We start from the raw sequence: 24,396 nt of genomic DNA on the forward strand, positions 1-24,396 counted from the left end.
TAGGCCAAAGAGTTCATCTATGTTAGTGTTTTTACTTGTATATTTCAATGTTCCGTATTCACGCATGCATAGAAAATACATGGACCATCCTCATCTTTCTTTACCTTTTTTTATTAACGCTCCCACTAATGCCCTTCTCTTAACATGACATATTTTACATTCCTGTACTTCATTAAGTGTCTGTTCATTGTTCAAAGACATAAATTTTGGGGTGATATTCTGGTCTTCTACATAGCCACGCTGTTGCTCTAGAGGAAAGAGACCCAGTTTGGCAAATAGATGACTCATCTCTGCTCTGAGACATCACTCTGCTTCAGTAGAAAATGAGCTTAAAGGACACAAGAGAAAAAGCCTGTTGCCAGTAGTCCGTGCTAGAGATAGCCTAAAAGTGGTAACAAGGGAGATTAGAGACACGTATAAGAGCACGTGCAGAGACAAGATGGGAAGCCTTGAATTATGGCTGGGTAAGGGAGCACAACGGGAAGAAAAGCCAGGTTTTCTGGTGTGGTGGATGATGCATTCAGAAGAAATCAGGTACTACAGGAGGAGGAACAACTTTGCAGGAGAAGACTAGGTAAAATAATTGACATGGTTTGGATATGTTGAGTTTGTACTGCTTTATCAGGCAAGTGGCCTTTTGAGTGACAGGCTGGACACAGAAAAAAACTAGGTTAGGGAGAGGAATGACTAGGGAAAATTGACATCTAGAAAGCCAAATATAGATTCCTAGACTAAAGAGGAGAAGAGAAAAAAAGAGATGGCAAGAATTGGAGAAAAAAAATAAAAGGTAGCTTTCCAGAGGGTCCATAGCATAGAAGTACCTTGAGAACTTGCCATGTGCCTTCCGGCCCAGGGTTTGTCTTCAGTATACTTGTGTTATTCCCCACTAAGTGCCAGGAACCATACTGAGGTAGCAACTCTTTACTCTGAAAGAATTCAGAGTTTAGCGGAGGAAATGGTTGGGTCTATCAGGGATAGCATTTGCCTGCAACCAGGGAGATTTCCTTTGCTTTTATAAACTTTTTAGATAGTGTACTTTTTAAGTGGTGTAGTGATTATACATTTTTATGGGGTACAATGTGGCATTCCAATATATGTATACAACATGTAATGATCAGATCAGGATAATTGGCATACATATCACTTCAGACATACGCCATTTCTTTGTGTTAGGAACACTCAGAAACCTTGTAATTAGCTATTTTGAAATACTCAACTGTTGTCAGCTGGAGTCACCTTACTGTGCGATAGGACATTAGAGGCGTCCCTTACTATCCAGCTGCAACCCTGCGCCTATTAATCATCCTCTCTCCATCCCGCCCTTCCCTACACCACTCTATTCTCTCATAAACACCATGCTACTCACTCTGGAATCAGTTTCTACTTCCACATGTAAGTGAGAACAAGCGATATTTGCCTTTCTGTGGCTAATTTAGTTCACTTAACGTGATGTCTTCTAGACCTAAAGGAAATGATTCCATTTCCTTCAAATAGATAGCCAGTGGTAGTATTGCTAGATCATGTGATGTCCTATTTCTATTTTTTTGAGGAACTCCAACATTATTTTCAGTAATGCTGTGGATCAAATCACCCCTGCTACTACTTTCTTATCATCCATTTTTATCAATTATAATGGGTTTCATTATTCAATTTTAATACATGCATATAAAGTATTTTAATCACCTTCACCCCATCATCCTTGCTCTTCACCCTCCTCCTCTCCCGCTAACTCCATCCCCCAAAAGTTCCCCTTTTACAATCATAACATTTTATTTTTTAAAATTTAGATCCTAAAAAATCTAAATCTAAATCTAAGATTCTAAAAATATTGCATGAGACAAAGCATGCAATAATTGACTTTGAGTCTGACTTATCTCGCTTAACACGATGATCTCCAGTTTTGCCAATTTTCCTTCAAACAATGTGATTTCATTCCTCTTTATAGCTCAATAATACATACACAATACCTATCTGTGTATGTATGTATGTATGTATGTATGTATGCATGTATGTATCTATTTATCTATCACACTTTCTTTATCCATCCATTGATTGGTGGGCAACTAGGCTGATTCCAAAGCTTGACTATTGTCACTAGTGCTGCTATAATCATGGGTATACAGGTATTTCTATTTTATGCTGTTTTATGTTCCTTCAGATATGTACCCAGGAGTGGTATAGGTGGATTATATGGTAGTTCTATTTTTAGTTTTTTGAGAAATCTCCATACTGATTTCCATAGTGAGTTCTTTTACATTCCTGCCCACTGTGTATAAGAGCTCCTTCCCTCCTCTTTCTGCCACCATCTTGCCAGCATTTGTCGTTTGTTTTCTTGATGATTGCCATTCTGACTGAGGTTAGATGAAATCTCCATGTCATTTTGATTTGTATTTCCCTTTACAGCTGATGATGTTGAGCATTTCTTTATGTTTTTATTTGCCACTTGTATTTCTTCTTTTGAGAACTGTCTGTTCAATTCATTTGCCCATTTCTTAATTGGATTATTTGGGGTTTTGGTGTATAATTTTGTTTTGTTTTTTCTTTTTCTTTTATTATTCATATGTGCATACAACGCTTGGTTCATTTCTCCCCCCTGCCCCCACCCGCTCCCTTACCACCCACTCCGCCCCCCTCCCTCTCCCCCCCCACAATACCCAGCAGAAGCTATTTTGCCCTTATTTCTAATTTTGTTGTAGAGAGAGTATAAGCAATAATAGGAAGGAACAAGGGCTTTTGCTGGTTGAGATAAGGATAGCTATACAGGGCATTGACTCACATTGATTTCCTGTGCGTGGGTGTTACCTTCTAGGTTAATTCTTTTTGATCTAACCTTTTCTGTAGTTCCTGGTCCCCTTTTCCTATTGGCCTCAGTTGCTTTTAAGGTATCTGCTTTAGTTTCTTTGCGCTAAGGGCAACAAATGCTAGCTAATTTTTTAGGTGTCTTACATTAATCCTTTGTTCGGTGACTAGCTTGCAAAGATATTCTCCCATTCTGTAGGTTGTCTCTTCTTTCTGTAATTGTTTTCCTTGATGTGCAGAAGCTTTTTAATTTGATACATTCTTGTTTGTTAATTCACTGCTCTTATTTCCTGAGCAATTAGAGCACTATTCATTAAGTCATGCCTATATCTGCAAGTATTTTCCCTATAGTAACAAAACCAGTATGGTACTGGCACAAAAACAGACACATAAATCAATGGTAGAATGGAAGACCCGGCAGCAAATTCACAGAGCTATTGCCGTCTGATTTTTGACAATGGTATGAAAAACATATGCAGAGAAATAATACCTTTTCAACAAATAATGTTGGGAGAACTGTATATCCACATGCAAAAGACTAAAACTAGATCCGTATCTCCCACTCTGTATAAAAATAAATTCAAAATGGATCAAAATGTCCTACAGAAAAGCGTAGGGAAAATGCTTTTCCCTTTATAATAAATTGGCTTAATTGACCACTTGTTTTTTACTGTTGTTCACAGTCAGAGAAGTTTAACTAGTATGTACACTCTTCTGCCTTGGTTTTTCCACCTGTAAAATGGAGACAGTAAAACTTGCTACTTACCCTCGGGAGGTTGTGCAGATTAAAGGTGTGAGTCAGTAAGATCTCTCCAGATGCTCGCATAAAAGCTACTGGAAAACTACAAAGTCTCCTTCCCAGTTTTGTCTGTACTTTCAAAAGTCTTTCTTTATATACCATAAAACAGCTTTCATCCCACTAGGATGTGCTCCTCCTGTTACTATCTCTGTAACAGTTCAAGGATTACTTCGTGCTTGCTCTGATTCCAAAGCTACCATTTCCAGATGAAAGCTCTGCTCTCTGGCGTGAGAAGTTGCTATAGGACACAGAGAGATGGTGAGTTTATTACTGCTATGATGCATTATTTTATGATGAGGAAGTTGGCTCAATTCCTCAGGATGTCACTTGGTTAGCTTTTTAGGGTTAATACACTTTTACTTCAAATTAAAAAAAACATAAAAACCCTACCAATTTCAGGGAACAGAAAGAACTTCTTTCTCTTTCTCTCTTTCTCCTCTTCCTTCTCCTCCTTTTCTTCCTTTTCCGCCTATTCTTCCTTTTCCTTTTCCTCCTTCTCCTTTCCCCCTTCTTCTTTTAGATACAGTCTTACTGTATATCCAAGGCTGGTCTGGAATTTAGGAGCTTCCTGCCTCAGCATCCAGGGTGCTAGAAGTATACGTGTGTACTGTTATGTCTGGCTTAGATCTGCTTCTTATTAGAGCACTTGACAATTACACAAGTATGTATCATAGCAAAAACTGTAGCAACTTATATGTTATTAATATTTTTTGATTTTTTAAAATACTTATCATTATTAAGAGTATTTGGCAAACATCAACTGTACATGAAGTGAAATATTTCTTATGAAAGCATATATTAATTGTACACAGTAAAATCCATTTTTGTAATATGAAAACCTTGTGGCATTAATAAATGCTCACCAGAGAAAATTTGCAAATGCAGAAGTGTAGAGACATAATCAAAATATATCAATACAGCCATTCATCACATTTTCATGTATACCATTTTCCTTTGGGTCATAATTATTTCACATATGTTGATATAATTTTTATTCTGTGATTTTTTTTCCTTTTTATATTATGTTATAAGTTTATTATCTGTTCCCATTCCAAAACTCAGTCAGTTATAACAATGACCATTTGTGATTACAAATGATTTTCAGGAGTTTGCTGGAAGTTTTCTCAGTCACTCTGGTCTTAGCTAGTCTTGCTTATAAGTCTGCCACCAGGAGATCTTGGCTGAGCTCTCTTACTTGTTTGGGTGTTCATAAGGCTCCTACCCATTGTCTTTCATCCTTCTGGCATCCTGGGCTTGTATACATGGAGGTGGCAAGATTCCAACAGAGATAGCGTGGAGTCATGAATGACTTGGGTGCAGAGTTGGCACATCATTGCTGCCATCTATTGTCAATGTGACTTATAAGACTGGCCTGGATTCAGTTATGGGGAAGTGGACTCAATTTTTGAGTAGGAAGGGATTCCCAAGTCATTTGCAAAGATCATGGACAAAGGGAGGAAGAACAAAATTGCAGCTAGTTTCCTCAATCAACCTAGTACAACAAGTACACTACAGTGTGCTTTCATAGACATTTGTAATAACCACATAGTGTTACATTGAGTGTTACCATTTGTATGGTTTGAGTGTGTCTCTTCAAGTTCATGTGCTGGAACCTTAATTCCTTAGTGTAACAGTGTTGAGAGTTGTAGGTATTTGACTTATGAAAGAACAGTCCTCCTTAATGGATTAATGCCTTTCTTGAGTAACTGAGTTTTTGCTGTGGAGAGACTGGATTAATCACCCCAGGAGCAGGTTGTTACAAAGCAAGTCTACACTCATTCTCTTTTTCTTCCATATGTACACCATCAGCACAGTGTCTTGGCCAGAAGTCAAGCAGATGCTGATGTCTTGTTTTTGGACTTTCCATCTTCCAGAACCATGAGCTAAAATAAACTTCTTTCCTTTTAAATGACCCATTCTCAGATATTTTGCTGTAGCAATAGAAAGTAGACTAAGACAACCATCACAGATGAAGCTAAACATTCCCATATTTTAAGACAGTCAGGGTTTTCCTTTTCTTTTCTTTTTCTTTTTTTGCTGGTGCAGCTTTGTGTGGGGAGCAAACCTTTATAAATTGGGGTAATTTAAAAATCTTAATGTGGGTCCACAAAAGTTAATGCTTTGTTTGACATTTGTATGTAATTTTTATTAACTTTTCATGCTTCCAAAGAACTTTCAAAAAGCTGATACCAGTTGAAGTTCCATCAGTAGTATCTGAAATGCTCATCTCACCGCTATGCCATTAACATTGAATACTTGGGAAACAGCCTCTGATGAAATAAATAAGGATCCTCAACCTCAGAGCTGGGCTGATGCAATCAGTACTTACTTAACTGCTGTTGCAGGAATAAAAGGAGAGAGCTAGAGAGAAACAGAGAAACAAGGAGAGGGCTGCAGTCAAACAAGTATTGGGGATGATGTCTGCTCTGTTCCCTTTTCAGCTATTCATGACACACATTAGTGTTGACACACTCTGGAAAATTGCACAGTGTGAAAATGTGTTCCACCTTCTTTGCCTCACTGTTTCCTTAATTAATTTGATCAGAGAGTTCTTGTTTTTGTATCAATTAATACCTTAGAACAACATTCTTGAGGAAATGTGGGATAATAAAACATAGTTGCTCCTCATGGTGGGAGTTTCAGACACCCTGGTATAGCAGGAGGGAAAGTAAGCACAGTGAAGGTTTTTGGTCATTCCTAACATCACACAAAACTTTATGATAGCCATTCATTTTCCTCTTAGTCATTCATTTTGCAATGAGATAGCCAAGAGATTTTAGACTTTATTTTAAGGAATGCCTTCTTCACTGATAATAAAATTTTGGTGTTTTTCTACTCTTCTAATTCCTGTAATGAAGCATATCTGATCTTGAGTCTGAGGAGCTTGACCCTTTCTATGACTTTGCTGCTCTGAGCATGGTCTGCAGATCGTAGCATCAATACCACCTGGAGCTTGGCCACAAGGCAGAGTCTCAGGACCCACCAAGACCTATTGATCAGAGTCTGATGGATAGAGATGTCTTGGTGGCTCCTGAAAACATAGCAAGTTTATAGGCACAGCTCAGGGTACACCTGTATAACCTAAATGAAGTGTCTTTCTCCTTACCATTACTTTCTTCTTGGCCTTCCTGGAGTCTGTTTTGGCTGCCACCATCATGCACTGCAAAGAGTTACCTAGGCACATACTGCTGTCATTGCTTTCAAACTCTGTCCCAAGCAAGGTCACAACTCTGTTCCCTTGCTTCTTTTACACATAATTAGATTTATTGGAAAAATAACAAAATAATAACAGCAAACTATCAAATACAGAAACAAAGCAAAGGGCAAAGGCATAAAGACATAAAGACCTAAAAACATAAAGACATAAAGACACAGATTCTTCTGCCTGCCATAACACTTGTCCATGCTTTGGGTCCAGATTCACAAGCCCTGATCCATTCCTAATTCAGTCTTGAGTGACTTGCAGTCTTCCCACAAATGGCTGGTACAGTGGCCCAGGGCTCTTGTGTAGCTTTGTCTTATCTTTCTACCCCTGATGCTTCCTGGAGAATTTCTCAGAAGTCACATGTTCTGACACCCTAAGATCTTGATTATTTTGTGATCAAGAACCAGAGAGATGGTCCACCAGGATTGAAAACTATCCCAGCTCCTTCTACTTTCTGATGTCTTGTTGCTTTGCCAGATGACTAATAGCAGATACCTACTCCACCCCTGGCTTTCTTTAAAAGACAGCCTGCCTCAAGCTAACTTACAGGGTAGTTACTTTATTGTGGCAGTTCTCACAGGCCCTGCATTTAGCAATCACATGCATCTGTAGCATGGATGTCATTTCTTAATAGCTGCTGGGCCAAGAGTCATTGGTGCAAGGATAAAGACTACTTGGATCTTGGGTGATAGGATGGGAGGATAGTAGGAGATGGAAGCCACTCAGAGTCACAAAGCACCGGTTAATGACTTTTCATTGAATTTTCTCCCTAAGATGGCAATTTCCAGAAGTATTTAAAGGAAAGGATCAGAAAGAAACTTCCTGGTTGTGCAACTTACTAGCTGTTTGATGTTTGACTATTTATTGAACCCTTCTGTACCACAACTTCCCCATTTATGAAAGGAGGATAAAGGTAATTCCTATCTGTTAGACAAGGACTGGCTGTACATTTTGCAGAAAAATGTAGCAGTCCTGTTGAAAAGTTATGAAGAATTTCAAGATAACTATTTTGAACTCAGGGCCCCTGCACTATTCAGTTTTCAGTCCTGTGAGAAAATACATGAGAGAAACAACTTAGAGGAAGGAAAGATTTATATTGGCTCAGGGTTTGAAAGGTTTCAGTCCGTGATAGGTTGGCCCATTATTGTGGGTCTGTAGAGAGGCAGTCATGGCAATGCAGGGCACTATGGAGCAGAAGTGCTCACCCGCATGGCAGCCAGGATAAGTAGAGAGGAGCACATCTGTGCTACTGGTTTCTTCCTTCTCTCCCTTTTTATTCAGTCTAGCCCTCCAGTCTATTGGGAGTTGCTAAACACATTTAGGGCTGATCTTTCTCCTTTAGTTAATCCTCTCTGGCAACATCTTAACAGACACACCCTGAGGTGTGCTTTACTAATCCCTTAGGGATTTCTCAATCCAATCATGTTGACATTCAAATTAACCATCATAGCCCCTTGTGCTGATGACTGGGTTGCATGTCCATTGTGCTATCCTCCTTAGAGCTGTTAAGATCACTGCTGTATCTAGACATGGTAAGAATTCAATCAATTCTTCTTAATAAAGGCATCGGGGTTATACTTTATTCTATAAATGGAAAAAATGAGGATCTGGAAACTCAAATGTCTTACTCAACAAGGCCAGAAAGCTGAGTGACTGAGTCTTGACTATACTTGGCTTTGTCTCTAAAGAAAAGGAGCAGAAATTCCTGAGAAAAAGGGCATGGATGAGAGGAAAGGAACTTTGTCTCTATCTCCTGGAGGTGGAGAGAAGATGGGGACACCTCCCCTCCTGGCTGTGGAGAGGGCAGGAAGGACAGAGTTACATGTCTCATTTCCGCAGCAACTGGAGATGTTTAGTAGGTCAAAAGAAGAGTTGAGAGGCATTGCCTCAAGGTAAGTCTGTGTGGAGATCGCAGTATAGCTTTCAGTTTGTTTTGACCAGAGAATTAAGACTGAACCCTGTTCCCAGGCTTATGTTTTCCTAAGCCCTTGAATGACTGTCCTAAGTGGAATATCCAGGTTCCTTGCTTTCCCCACTCATCTACCAGGAATCTTCTCTTCTCCTTTGAGCTGTGATGTGTCCTGATCTCCAAAGAGTGAAATGCAATCTGGAAGAACTCCTGAAGCCTTATCTTCCCCTGAGGAAGAGAGAATTGTTCTTGCCTTCCAATTCAAACTGAAGCATAAGCTCTTCTTTGGACTCGAGCCTGCCAGCTTTTGGACTGGGACTACAATTGACTTTCCTGAGACTTCAGTTTCCTGACTTGCCCTACCCAACCTGCAGATCCCGAAAATTGCCAACCTTCATACAAATGTGTGCTATTTTCTTATAAATCTCTTCAGAGAGCTATATATAGATAAAGATACATATATATATATATATATATATATATATATATATATATATACATACATAAGTGGTGATAATCACAATATCTAGAGTGGAATAAATGAGATAGTGACAATCTTTACGTTCTCCAGCAAACCGTTTCTCAATGTTAGCTTCTCAGCAAGAACTTATGTGGTAAGTCTTTCAAATTCTACCTCCGTGTACCCTGTACCCAGCACTCATTTTTCCTCTCTATGAATTTTTCTTCTCAAATGTTTATTATCCTGTGACTTATAATTTACTTATGTTTTGTTTTGTTTTGTTTATTGACTGTCTCCCTGACTGGAATGTGAACACCATGAGAGCAGAGCATTTGGTCTGTTGTGGTTGTTTAGCTCATAACTGATATTCAATAAATACTCATTGCACAGATGAAAGAACTTTTCTTAAAAACTAATATGCAGATCAAAAAGAATTAACCTAGAAGGTAACACACACGCACAGGAAATTAATGTGAGTCAACTCCCTGTATAGCTATCCTTATCTTAACTAGCAAAAACCCTTGTTCCTTCCTATTATTGCTTATACTCTCTCTACAACAAAATTAGAGATAAGGGCAAAATAGTGTCTGCCAGGTATTGAGGGGGTGGGGGGGAGAAGGAGGGGGTGGAGTGGGTGGTAAGGGAGGGGGTGGGGACAGGGGGGAGAAATGACCCAAGCATTGTATGCACATATGAATAATAAAACAATAAATAAAATAAAATAAAAAATAAAAAGAAGGAAGCTATTGCAATAAATGGAAATATTGTAATGTTCAACAATTAAAAAAAACTAGTATGCACTGAGAAATGTTGCCTATTGTGAATGAGATGAAAATTATTTTATTAGCCTCTTGCCCTTCCATAAACACACTGCTACCATGTAACTGAACTCCACTCATAAAATGAGATGTTACCCATTTTAAAGATTCTTCAGAGAACTAGAAGAGCCAGAGTTCCTGGCCCTCAATAAAAGCAAAGCAATTTTAGGGTTTTTGACATTCCTCAAAACTGACCAGTGGAGTCATTCTTTAGATGTGACTAAAGTGTAATGTCCTTCTAGGACCATTTCTCTTGTTATGATGTAATGGGTGGAGAAGGGAAGAGATTTCATGTATGGAGCAAGCCATAGAAACACTAGTGACATTTTAACCCCAAAAGAACCTCTTCATTTGCTCTCTTACACCTACCAGGTGAAACTCTTAACATCCCAGATAGGAATAGCCATATCTTATTATATTCCTCAGATATATTATTTTCAAATGCTGCCAACTGGCAATTCTTTGACAATATGCATTGATAAATAAGACCAGTTTTTATAAGCATAAAGAAGAAAGCAGATATCTCTTACCCTGTATGGAGCTTAGTGTGGCAGGATGGAGTCCTGCTACAAGGGCTACAAAGTCAGGAGAAATATATCCTGATTGGTAGGGACATTTTGACATGGATCCTCAGTCAAGAACTAAGAGAGGGGTAGGTGGCTTAGTGTACAATGGTCTTGATCAAGTCTTTCCTTCTTGACTTGCACAGGAAGAATCTAGGTACCTATGAGTCGCTGTCGAGAAGTGGTAGACACAGACAGATGATCACATGGGGTGGATGAATGGCAATGGGAATTATGCTCATGGTGGTTGAGCACTCACTGCTCACTGTATGCTGGGCACTCTGATTAATGGTGATCCCATCAACTCCATATTAACTCTAAAAGATCAGTAGGTGCTACTGTAATAACAAATTTGCAGACAAGAAATTTGGCCCAGAAGAGATAATGATGGTTATACATCTAATAAGGGAGGGAGCTGGGACTTGAATCTGGTGATTCTGACCCTGCATTAGTTTGCTAGTAGTGCCATAATAAAATACCACAATCTGAGTGCTTTAAACAATAGAAATGTACTTTCTTATAGTTCTGGAAGTTGGAAGACCAGATCAAGATGCCAATAGGATTAGTTTCATCTGGGGCCTTTTGAAAATGGCAACCATTTTACTGCCTCTTAACATGGTTGTCATTCCATCATGCACACTGCTGGTATCCTTTCATGTGTCTCAATCTCTTCTTATGAGGGCAACAGTCAGGTAGGTAGGTGGTATCCCAACAGCCTCATTTTAATTTATCCCTTTAAAATCTCCTTTAAATTATGCTTTTAAAGACTCTATTTCTAATTATAGTTACCTTCTGGGGTACTGGGGATGAGGACTTTGTCTTAATTATTTCAGACTGCCATAACAAAATTATGTAGCCCAGGTGACTCAAATGACAGACATGTATTTTCTCATAGTTCTGGAGCTGGGAGTACAAGGTCAAATTCCAACTGATTCAATTTCTGGTGGGGTTCCTTCCCCTGCCTTATAGATATGTCTTTCCTATGGCAAAAAGAGAGAAAGGGAGAGGAAGAGGAAAAGGAAGAAGAAAATGAAGGAGATGGAGAGGGAGAAGGAAGAAAGAGGAAGAGAGGGGTGAGAGGAAGAAAAGGAGGGAGGAAGAAGGGAGGGAGAAGAAAAAGAAGAGAAGAGGACGAGGGGAAAGAGGAGAGAAAGTAGAGAGAGGTACCTTCTTTTACATGATCAAAACCTCATTGGATTAGAGCCCCCACCTAATGACCCCCCAAAACCTTGATTATCACCCAAAGACACTGTCTCCAGATGTAGTCATATTGAGGGTTAGAACTTCAACTTATGAATTTTGGGGGAACACAGTATGTCCATAACAGGTGCCCAAGCCATACTCTTATTTTACAAGCCAGTGTTCTGGGACCCTCCTGTGTGTCACTGGCGCTCGCTTACTCATGCTCCTTTGGTGAGGTCTAGAGGAGGAACATTCAGTCCTCCTCAGATTCCCTGAAGAGGTACATCTTCCTTGGTATCCTTCTTTGGGTGGAAGGAGAGGCGAAATGCCCCTCCCAAGGTCAGAGTAGTAGAGGCAGGATGCAACACTTGGGCAAGTTACTCAACTTCTCAGTCTCTCTCCTTCCTCATGTGTGAAATGGACAAAATAATAGTGCCTAACCATGGGGACATTGTGAAATTAAGTGAGTTAACACAACTTAGCCACAATACCTGAAACACGACGACCCTTTATAAATCATTAGATGCTACTTAGGAAGTGAAATTTTCCTTTATTTTAGTTACTTCCTTTCAATGAGGCTTCAAAATGTCACTAAACATTTTAGGTAACCTTCTATAATAGCATTTCCCAAGGTATGTTCTCCGAATCCTAGAGTCAAAAATGCTCTGCTCAGACTAAGTTTCAAAATCAATTATATTTGGAAATATGTGTATAATTCCTCTCTCTTTGCAGATTAAACACTCAATAAAAATCTGTTTAACTGGGTTTTACACGGCATCTTCTAAATGCATTTGATATAAAGTTCCTTTTTTCACATAGTAGTTATTAATATTCTTTGGAAACAGTATCTTCTGTAAGTTTTATCTTTGTGTATGTGGAGGCATCTTTGATTTTCAAGTTTCTGGATTGTATTGCATGGGTATCATTAAATACACCATAGCAGTGTACACAGTGTCACTCAACCAATTCATTAGCTGCTGTGTTTTATTTCATAGAGATCCTAGCATGAAATGATTCCACCTTCAGGCAGACAGTGAATGTCATGAACATTGGATCAAAATGTTCTGGGTCTTAGTTACCTTACTGACAACTTCAGTGTGACAAATTAGGGAGCTGAATTATTTTATAATTTTAAGTTGTATGTGTTCTTGAAACAGTAGGGTTAAGCTTGGTGACATTTGAAGTTACAAATAGGCAAATTAGAGGAAGTTGGGATAGCCTTGTGGAAATAAGCAAAGACTAAGCAAGTGAGAACAAATGAAGGCTATTCATTCAGAGCTAGTTATAGCAAAGGAGTTGGCCACCATCATTGTGAGACTCAAAGCCAGGCAGAGAAGTGGGAATGTTTTGTAGTGGGAAACAGGGTGGAAAGTGAGAGTTAAAGTGTGTCTTGCTTGGATGTGTTGGCCTGGGGAATCTGAAGCAGAGCACACGATGTGATTGGTTAGTATGCATATTTGGTTTTCATGCAGTTGGAAGTAGGGACAGAGACTAGAGAGCTTGACAATTATTAATCAGTCCTGGTCATTTTGGCTCAGTAGTTATGGAATTCTTGTTTGGTTTCCTAGACCAGTTACTGGTGAATGCCAGTCACTACTAGCTGGGTTTCTTCTAAATCTGATTCTGGACAGTGGGCTGGCTCACTCAGCTGGTTACCCTAGATGATGGGTTCCTGGGTTGGTTGGTATAGGTTGTGGGTCTGTGTTCTGTTTTTGTGTATGATCTAGGTATTGTCTGTGTAGTCAGTCTCTTATTCTCATTGGCGTTGGGTAAAAGTCTCAGTTCAACTCAGTTCAGAAGTTCTTCAAGTCAGTGGAATGTGTCTGGATCATTGTTTGAGTTTCTGGTAAAAATTGCAGTAGATGAAACCACAGATCTTTATGGACTTCTTTTTCTATAGGTCATCAACACTACAGACCCTTTGTTGAATGAAATGTCTAGTTTTGTCTGGTACTAGAGAGACAGTTCCTTAAATAGGAGAACATAAATAACATAGCTCTCAGGCACCCCAGTGTCTCTTGTGGTTAACTAGAGGTGGAATCACAGGGTATTCAACTTCCTTACACTATTTCCAGTATGTCAGTTAAGACTGGACTGGGCTCCACATATATTTCTCAGAAATGCTGGAATGATATTAAGGATCTCTGTTTTACTTTTCACTGAGATGAGAAAGAAATCCCTGCCTAGGGGGTCTACACAGTCTTCCCTGTGGCCTGGACTAAGAAGGGTTTGATTTTCCCATGTTTAAGTGGTCATTAAGCAAATAACAAGGAATATGCAACAGAGATACCAGGTGATCCCCAAAGCCCAACATATTTACTCCCTGAGCCTTTATAATAAATATTTGTGATGCCTTCCTGGTCAATTAGTGGAAAGCCTTCACCTGGCTTTAGAAGGCTGGCCCTCCTCATTATTAGTGCAGTGGAGTTGAAGTGGTCCCTGTGGAGGTGGAGGAAAAACAAGTTGAGCTTTTCAGGCCAAACAAAGAGTAGAAGCAGAGGGAGGTGGCACCTGAAGTTCTGACATCAGCCGACTCCAGAAAATATAGATCTACCTGAGTGTTTCGTTTTAATTCAGAGGAAGCCTGGTGCTTCCTCTGTGGCTTCTCTCTAGGCTGGTCCTCTTGTGCTCTCTGATTCTGCCTGTACCACAACCTGCAAAGTCAATGCCTACAAGGTGTCAAGGTACCCTCACCCCAGAGCCCAGTCCTTCAGGGATAAAACTTAAGGCATGATTTTCCTTACTATATCCATTCTTGCATGGCTTACTCTACCAATTCTCAGTTTAAAATCCATGTTGAATTGTCTTTCTGAGAAAATGTGGTGCAGTTATCAGACATGTAGGGATGATGCATGATAACATCTCAAAAATGCCCATGGCATAACGTGAAAGTGAAAGACTTGAATACAAATGTGGATGTATAGCAAGTCTTAATGATGTGAACAAGTGAATAGAAACACAGCCAAAAGGCACAGGGGTAGGAAATAAATGCCCTAAAGTTAACTGTGCTTAACACAAGACATTGGAATTCTGCATTATGCAGTCCTTCTTTATGATTTTTCTGTATTTAGCAATTATCCTATTAAAAGAATGTGTAGCTTTAAAATCTGACTGTAAAACAGTTTGAACTGATATGGCCTTGGTGTGTTTTATCAGAAGAAACATAAATACATTTGTGTTCAAATGTCTCTCTGAGGGCAGATGGAAAAAGGACCCCTAAAGATGAAATTTGGAGCAAATCATCAGAATTCCCAGAAGCAGGTAGAAAAATTAAGAACATTTGGTATTAGGAGGCCTTGGCTTATTCTTTAACTGTCTCCATTCTCACTTTGCATTGTGGGCAAAGATCTTTATTTCTTGCTTTAAATGTTACAGCACTCTAGATCTATTAAGAATTATAGTTGTTCTAACCTTTAATATATTTAATTTTCACAACATGAAACTTCAAGTGGAAATAAAAACCCTGAATGTATTTGAAACTCGCTGATGCTTTCTTTTTCACATAGGACAAATCCATTGCATCTCATATTTGTTTTTATTGCATCTATAAATCGATTGGGGACAATAAAAACCCAGAAACCTGAATATCAGGAAGCAAAGGAGACTTGGTCACAACTTGTTGGTAGTTCTTTGAAATACATATTTGTTCCAAGGCACAAAAGTGCAGAATGTAACAACTTTTTCTGTCTCACAAGGAGGAGAACAGTGCTCTCTCTAATAGGCAGTCAATGGACTGGTAATGACGCAATCTGCATCTTCTTGGGGTGTGCTCACTGCTTTATTTTCATGGTTCTTGTTCTTGTTATTTGCCTCCCCTCTCTTCTGAGCCATCCTCAAAGTGTGAGAGATCAGGTGTATCCTTCTGTATTTAACATCTGTATTTTGTCTCTGATCTAGTTTCCCTTTCTTAGTCTCATGGGGGCCCCCACAGCCTCTCTCTTTAGCAACCACTATAACCCTGCTCCTTGCCTGGCTTTCTCATTAGATGCTAAGCTCTTTCAGTACAGGAATCATGTCTTAGTCATCTTTATATTCTGAGCAACCAACATGGAGCCTAGGAGTAAACTTCAGTACAATCTTTAAATGAATAAGTAAAGTGAAATAAAGTTAAGTAGTAATGTACTTACCGAATTTCGTACACTAGTTTAAGCACTTTACCTGTGTTAATTAATATCATCCTTATAAAAATACTCCAAGATCCCTATTTTCACACGAATGAGATGGAGTTTCAGTGGTGAATTTTGAGTTCTTAACAGCTATTATGTCTTTCCTAATATCACCCTGTTAGAGTTACTGGGATGATGATGGTGGGTACCATCCCAACTCCACAACAGAGGACAATGTTTGAGTGCAGTCACGAATCTATGTGGAGACCTCCTCTCTGTGAACCCTACCCAGCCTACCCCCTGAATGCTCAAATGCTCAAGTTGTTAGTATATAAAGGTGGTATGTAATTGTGCCTCTCATCCATCCAGACCAATGGCCCTCAGTCCAGCCTAGTCCACTTGCTCACTTGTGATTGAGCCCATACAAGCAGGCTTTTGGCATTCTGGCTGTCTGTGGTGAGATATGGCATGATCGCTCTCTCTCTCTCTCTCTCTCTCTCACTCCCTCTCTCTCTCTCTCTCTCTCTCTCTCTTCCTCTCTCTGTCTCTTTTTTATTTTTAGTCTACTTGGTGCCCTCTGAGTCCTTGGGCTTTGTTCTTATTTCTTGTTACTCCCTTTTCAATTTTTTTCAGCAGTCCTTGATTTGTCTGGGTGAATCTCACTTCATGTAGTCAGAACCCAACCTGTGCTCTTCTGCTTGGCAGCTCCTGGCAAATCTCCTCCTGAACCACATGCCAACTCGAATCCCAAATGTTAGTGCTGGCATGGCCTCTAAGGCAGAGTAGGATTGCCCTAGAGTTGGTCACATAGTTCTACAGATAGATTGTGTGGTAGGTTAATTTACTTCTAGTTCCAGAAAGGCAGTGAGAGTGTAGTGGTATAGCTTTCATGATTATATTTGGGCTTATCTACCCAGTCTCACCTGTCAGTGTTCTTTGTGGTTTCTCACAGTTCCTATCTGCCCTTGATTCTGGGTATTGCACACCTATGCCTACTGACTGTGGAACATTTTTTTCTTTTTTTACCAAACTTCATCCTTCACTTTCCTACTCTTGCTTATCCTTTGGGCTGCAGTTAGGATGTAACTTCCCTGGGGAAGTTTTCACTGCTGATATCCATCCCTCTACCATGGCCTGAATCATGTAGGTGCCTTTATTTTCCTTTGTCACCCAGCACATCATGGCTGATGTTTGCAGCATGCTTCATCTGAGCAGGCTCAGATCCAAGAACTTCACAAAAATTGACTTAACTGATCCTGTACCAAAGCTCTGAGACAGACAATATGTTTATCTCTGTTTTACAGAGGACATTTTGGTCAAGCTTCACAGATACTTAATGGACTGGTCAGGTTTGGAACCCAGGCTAGCAGGCTCTGGAGCTACATGGTCTTGCTGCTCTTAGCTGCCTTTTGGTATGGCATTTGTCAGACTTCTTGTACTGTCTGGTTACTTCTATTTTATTCATAGCTGCATCCTAGAATTAAGTTCAAATCCTGGCAAGAGTTAAAGCTCAATTAATGCTTTTGGTGGGATGAATGCTGAAATTCTACCTATAGATACTTAAGGTCTCACAAGTTCAAGTAATACAATTCTGGTTCTTGATTTTGTGAGCTCAGGTCCAACCGAAAAGCAAGGATAAACTGGTGTGTCAGCTTTGGGCTCCTAAATGATTTCTGTAACCATTTATTCAGTTTGAAAAGTTTGAGCTGACAGGGAAGTGTCTATCCCAGCCTCTACAATTCATACAGCTACAGACTAGGGTCAAAGCATTTAAATGACTTGTCCAAGGTCACACATGGAATTGGTGACAAACAGGAAGTCAGGTTGGCTAGTTTCCAATGCTGTGTCCTTTCTCTGCACCTGGTCAAACAGAAACTATAGTCACATGAGGGTGTGCAGTTAAAATAAACATCAAGTCCATAACTGTTTGATTGTGATTCCAGAGAGCGTGAAGGGACTCATGGCTTAGGTCAGTGCTCCCTGGGACTGTGATCAGCCTGTAGAAAGCATAGGCAATCTAAAAAGAATGTCTGCTTGGTAAGGTCAGAAGCACCCCGACTCTGCAAAGTCTCTAGGAATGTCACGCTGACGAGGAAGCCTTTCTCATTATATGACCTTGCCCAGAGTATGTCATTGCTTTGCTCATTTGGTCTCTAGTTGATGAGCTTCATCCCAAAGGTTCCTCCAGCTCTGAAATTCTAATATTCCATCTCCAGGCCTCCTGGGCTATTGGCTGTATTCATTTCTGCACTCTGCCTCCACCTAGACCATGCTTCCTCAATACTGATTCGCCCACTGCCCACCACTCATCAGAACCTCTTACTTAGAAGGTAACCTCAAGTCTCAGCTCTAGGTGCAAAGGAAACAATGTCTTTGTGTCAAATCCAGTTATTTCTCTTTACTTTTATGAGAACTGAAAGCAGTTTCTTAACTTCTCTAAGTCTCAGCTGCAAAGCAGAATTAATACTACCTACAGAGTTAGTTGCTGTGATCATTAAACAGAATTACGTGTGTATAGTACTCAACAGGACCTTGAATATGGTTGCTTGGAATGTCAGGCATGTTTCTGTAAAGGATCAGACAGTAAATATTTTCTGTTTTTAGGAAATATGGTCTCTCAGCTTTTCTGTTGCAAGCAAAAACCAGCATAGACAATATGAAAAAAAATGAGTGTTATTGTGTTCCACTAAAGCTTCATTTATAAAAGCAGGAAGCAGACTAGGTTTGCATTCCCTAACTCCAAACTGGACTTTGTAGACCTCTGTAGTAAGGTTATGATTCACATTGCTTTTTCCATTTTTTTAGACAAACATCAGCCCATTCTGTATTGCATTTGTCTTTCTGTCCATCTCTTCCCTGTTTCATTCCTCATTTTGCAGATGGATGTTTTTGTTGACATCTTTTCATCCAGAGTTCTAAGCACAAGCACACAGGAGATGTGCCCTGTTTGTTGAAATGAAATGAAAAGGAGCCCTTGCTTCCCATTCCAGACCAGGAACTGGCAGTTGAGGACTCTAAGTGCAGTGATAAAGGGCACCAGAGGAGAAAAAAGCCTTTCTCAGGACCAAGGAGGCCTGCAGGCTGAGAGAGGCTCTGCTGTCTGAAGAGACGCTGTGCTTTGACATGAGTGAACTCCTGCAGCTGGCACATGGGTAGCTGGCCAGCAACAGGACTGGTGTGTGGCTCCATGCAGAGGCCTTGTCTTCATGCCAGCCTCACTGTGTCTTCCGCTGATAGCAAACAGAATCATTGTTCCCTGCCATTGGCAGCAACAGTTTGGGACGGTGTGCATCTACTCATTTTACAGAGCTCAGCTTGATGAAAAAAGAAAAAGGAAATACAAAAGGCTAGGACCAAGGAAAAAGAATGTCTGCCATGCACAAATGCTGGCTCAGAAATTGAAGTAATATGCTGGTGCTTGTTCTCAGACAGGGATGCCTTTTGCTGCAGGTCACTCTGAGTTTGGGATGGGTACTGGGTACTGGATTTATAGCTGAGCAGAGATGCAATAAGCCACTTGGCATTTATCCTGCTAATTTCAGTTCCTGTCGAAAGGCCAAGAGAAAAATAATTCATGCTGTATTCTCTTAACCTGGTGTGGTTCCCACTGGCCTTGGCAGCCCCTGCCTGCTTAGTTCAGGGAAGCCCCAAGAAATGCCAGGTGAATCAGCCACTTGCCTCCCATTGGGCTGGCACATGGTCAGGAACCCAGGGAGAGCAGGAATGCTGGTTGGTGATGGTGGCTTTCAGACTCCTTGGGACTCAGGGTTGAATCCTAAGCTCTCCATAGGCAAGGCACAGAACTTTGTCATCCTTCAGGACAGAGATGATTTCTGGGGATTTACTTTCTGGATTCAAATCTTGACACTGTGACTTACCAGCTTGGTGGTTTGGACAAGCTACTCAATACTCTGTGCTTCAGTTTCCTTGTGTGTAGAATGAGAACAGTACCTCTTTGGAGTGTTGTTCTTTGGATCTAATGAGCACACACACACACACACACACACACACGCATGCATACACTAGAATAAAGTCTTGAGTATAGGACATGCCTGAGTGGGTTCTATGGCTTGACAGTATTCTCTAAATTTCATATATTGAAAACTTAATTTCCAAAATCGTATGTTAATGGTATTTGAGACACTTTTGTGAGGGGATTGGGTCATGAGGGCTCAGCTTTCATGAATGGATGAATCCATTCATAAATTAAGGGATCAATGGATTCATGTTGCTGAAGGGGTGGCATCTTTGTGGCATCAAGCTCCTCCTGGCACACTTGCTTAATCTTTTCATGTGGTGCCTCGGCCATGTCATGATATAGCATGAGGAGTTCATCAGATGCCACTGTCCTGCTTGTGGACCTCCCAGCATTTATAAGCTAAATAAACCTCTGTTCTTTATAAATTTCCAAGTAGATAGTATTTAGTTATAGCAACAGAAAGTAGATTAAGTGGCTTTACAATTTTATTATTTTTCTCTCACTTATAAAATAAGATAGTGACATTCACTTCCTAGGTTCTTGATGAACATGAGATGGGATCATGAATTTAAACCCCCCAACCTTGGGCTTAGCACATACAAAGTCCTCAGTGAATATTGGTAATTTTGTGGGCCCATTTACTGCAGACTTGTTACCTAGCATGCACAGGGCAATTGCCAAGTGTCCTGGATTGTAGACCTGATTCTTCCACCTGTTAACTGTGTAACCTTAGGGTGGCGATGGACCCTTTCTGGGTATTTTTATTGAAAGATTAGGAGATCAGACCAAATTCACTTTTTCTGCTCTCCTATTCCAGGCTTCCTAAGGGGTTTGAAAAGCTTGCTGTGGATGACTATCTGTAAAGATTTGCCTTTTGCACTAGCCCAGCTTTAGATAGTAGAAGTCATAGATAGGATATTCTAGGGTGTGTATACTAGTGATATGTGACCAGGTCAGGGCCCTCAATGAAACCCACTAAACTTTATTCCAAATGAGAAAAAGGATTATTTAACCCTTTGCAGCCCCAAGACCCACTGTCATCATAATCATCATAGTCATCAGCACCAGTATATCACCATCATCACCAGTATAGTAGCAGTTTTGAGCATTTATTAAGTACTCTACAGACTTAGATTCACTTAACCCTTTCAAGCACCCCACGAATCAGATGCCATTGTTATCTGTTTTGTGGATGAGGAATCAACACATAGAGTTTATCTGGCTAGGATCACACAAATGGTAAGTGGAAATGGTTTGAATTCCAAGTCAGCCTCATAGCCATGGACTTAGCTGGAAAACCATGTCAACAGATCAGGCCACCAGCTGCAGGACATTGGGTAGAGAAGTCGGGTGAGTTATCAGTCCAGAGGGCAGGCACACTGGGTTCATCTAGGGGCCCATCCCATACCTGCTGAAGTCAAAAACAAGTTGCACAATTTCTCTAGGTCATGGCTACCCCAACCTGATTGGGCATGAGAGGGTCACATGAGAGTTCTGTCTTCAGCGGAGCCTGGGAAGCAGGTACTGCCCAGGCAGGCCTTCTAATCCCATGTAGCAGTGAAACACATTTGCAGTACTGGATGGAACTCGTGCATGAAGGGACAGGTCATGGTCAGGTAGGAGACACTGAGGCACTTTATATTCAGGATATAAAATCAGAGCCTCAGTGGAGCTTCCAAATTAGTTCCAAATTTCTGTGTTATAAGAAAAAATACATTTTCAGAAAACATGAATCTTTGGGTGCTTTGTCCCCTCAAACTCCTTGGAAATGTCCAAGATTAACCTCTCTAGGACAGGAGTTTCTGGAGAGAAAAATAAAGAGGGAATTTTGTGTGATGTTCAAGGAATGCCCAGAATGTGGTTCCAGTGTTTCCATGACAATTTACTGAGCACTTAATGTTTTGCTTAGCACAGTGCTACCATTTTACCCATCTGAAAACTGAGTCGCAGTCATTAGTCCATGACCACCAGCACACAGTGAGACTGGTACAGAACTGTGATTTGAGCCTTAGTTGTTCTGACTCAAACCTGTGGCCCTAAATTGCTCTCTTCTACCTCTCTGTAGGGGAAAGCCTGTATTCATTAGCATTATACGTGAGGTATACCACGAGAGGCCCTTGTTAATAAGGAAGACAGTGAAATTCACTGGGGAAAATAACCTTGCTGGGTGTGTATGGATCTCCTGGTATTTTCTATACAGATGAATGAATGAATGAGGATAGTGGCTTGCTTAAAGTCATTGACAGCTGAGTCAGAAGCCCTGGGACCCCAAATTCCCCATCCCAAACCTCACCTTAGAATCAACTTGTCCCTGGCTCCTGCTTGCCTTGAATGCTCATTTCCTCCTCTTCATTTCCTCTAGTTACTCCCACTGAAAACCATATCAAAAGTCATAGGAAATGGTTCTCTCTGCTCTTATTTGTACCTTCTAAGAATTTGAAAACGTGTACTCTCATTATATTATGTCTGCTAGGTAAGTTATACAACTCAGCTTCTTTAATTTTATCTCTTACATAAATGTCTCAATACCCACTTTGGATTACTCCATTCTTTTTTGTAGTTTTCATTCTCCCTCCACTCCCATTTCCTTAAGTTTTAAAGTATTGGCTTAGACACTCAGTTCAGTTGAAGTCTGTAGACAATTACTGAGCTTGAAGGTGCTTGGGGTAGAGAAATGTGAGGTGTGGTCCCAGGTTTCAGGGAGCAATGACCTTCTGTGTCTGGATTTTGCATATGTCTCTGTGCTACAAGGGAAGCTGTGGAGCATTTCTTCATAATACTCATCAAGCAGGATGCATGTAGGTTGTCCCCAGCACAGGTTGCTTCTTGGGAAGCCTGTTCTAGAATCATTTCGTTCTCTGTTTTTTCTGACACACAGTTGTGAATTTACATCCTCAATGGAGACACTGGGAACAGTCTGAACTCCCTGGCCACCTACTTCTCCGAGAGAAGAACAGACATGACCTTGAGTCAGATGACCTGATTTAGAGTTTAGGCTACAGATGTGTGTGCTTTGAGTTAGGAAGTCCTGGGATTGTATATTGATTATGTTTATTATTAACTGTAATTTTGGCAAGGTTTCCAAACCCTCTGTTTTCCTCATCTATACAATGGAAATAATAGTAAGTGCCTCACAGTGTTCTTATAAAAATAAAGTGATGGAAAAATAAAGTATTTTTGGTTCAAGGGCTCAGCAAACACTATAAGCCCTTTCAACTTTTAGCCGTGATCCTCCTTTTGCAGCTATACTGTGTTTTTATTTGTGGCCTTGTGAATAAGCTGCCTTCCCACATCTAGGCTATACCATGGTTTCAATGAGATCAAGGCAAATCATTGTCTCTCTCAGCCAGAAGTGGGGTATATTGGAACAGCTTTTATTTTTGACCCAATGTGAAGGATACATTTAGATGTGCTATATCTTCTCCACAAAACACCTTGGTTACGCCAAACAAAGTAAAAACAAAAGAATTACCACTGCATTGATGCATTGAGGAGCCATATAGAAAGCTTTCTATATTTTACCTCCAGAATTGCCATCTTGCCCTTACCTCACGTGTTCACGTAGTTTAGGACAATGTCACTAGGTGACAAAAGTCCTATACCCTAACAGAAATGCTGATCCGAATTTGACTGATTTTATTCATTTCATCCTCTTTTCTTTTTAGAACATTAGCATTTAAATTTTTTCTTTTTCCATCAAGTATCCAGATATTTCTTTACAGTGTCTTCTAAACAGAACAATCCTCTAAGTGGCTTCAAGAATCTTAGTCACTACATCATCCTGCAGCAATAGATGAGTTGTGGCTCATTCTTCATGGTCCCCGGTATACCTGTAAACCTCTTGCCTTGTCTTTTTAGCTGCATTATGCATTAACGCAAAGTCCTTTATATCCTTTTCTGAGAATCTGTACTTTTCGAGAGTCATCCAGGAAGTGCCTGATGCCTCTGTGTCCGTGAAAATATCCATCAAGTAATGCAGTGGGTAATTCAGGGAGGTGGATGAACTCAGAGAAAGCATGTTTTGGAGTGAGGAGAAACTAAGTTTAAACACTAGGCCTTTCCTGACTACCTAGCTGGAAGCAGGCTAGTTAATTTCTCAGCTTTTTATTTGAAAACTGGGGATGGAAATTGTGAGACTTTAATGATCCAACCTGTTCTCATTCAGGTTCACCATGAAGCAGATACCAAGACAGGATTAACATGTAAAGGTTTTATTGGAGGAAATGCCTGTGAGAAAGGGAATAGGGAGGGAGCCTGGAAAATCTGAGAGAGCATCAGAAGGCAACGTGAGTCCTAATCTAGGGAAGAAGAGAAGGAGAGGAAGTGCCCCAGACTACTGTTTAGTCTGTGGAAGGGGTGACAAAGTGGCTGGAAGTCCTTGAGCCTAAGCTGTACAGCAAAGGAGTCCTGACCTCCCCAGTCTCCCAGACAGTGGAGTCCATAGTCTCCCTTTACATTCAAACATGGAGCAGCCTGGGGTGTGTGGCTTCTGAATAAATGTGCTACTAGATTTTTAGGGGCAGTAGCTGGGGTCCAAGGTCAGGTATGTTCCTTGTCTGTGAGGTAAATCCTCATG

The 24,396-nt window shown here is 40.4% G+C and overlaps 1 long non-coding RNA gene across 2 annotated transcripts in view; it reads left to right on the plus strand.

Annotated features, from left to right (window-relative positions):
- Positions 1-3,648: 3,648 nt before the first annotated feature.
- Positions 3,649-24,396, plus strand: part of LOC141411008 (uncharacterized) — an 88,393-nt gene continuing 67,645 nt past the window's right edge. For both annotated transcript variants that reach the window (XR_012435870.1, XR_012435868.1), the window contains exon 1: positions 3,649-3,856. This is a non-coding gene — a long non-coding RNA (uncharacterized lncRNA). The remainder of the gene's footprint in view (positions 3,857-24,396) is intronic.

The sequence above is a fragment of the Castor canadensis genome, chromosome 9 (genome assembly GCF_047511655.1).
Source record: "Castor canadensis chromosome 9, mCasCan1.hap1v2, whole genome shotgun sequence".
Taxonomy (NCBI): Eukaryota; Metazoa; Chordata; class Mammalia; order Rodentia; family Castoridae; genus Castor; species Castor canadensis.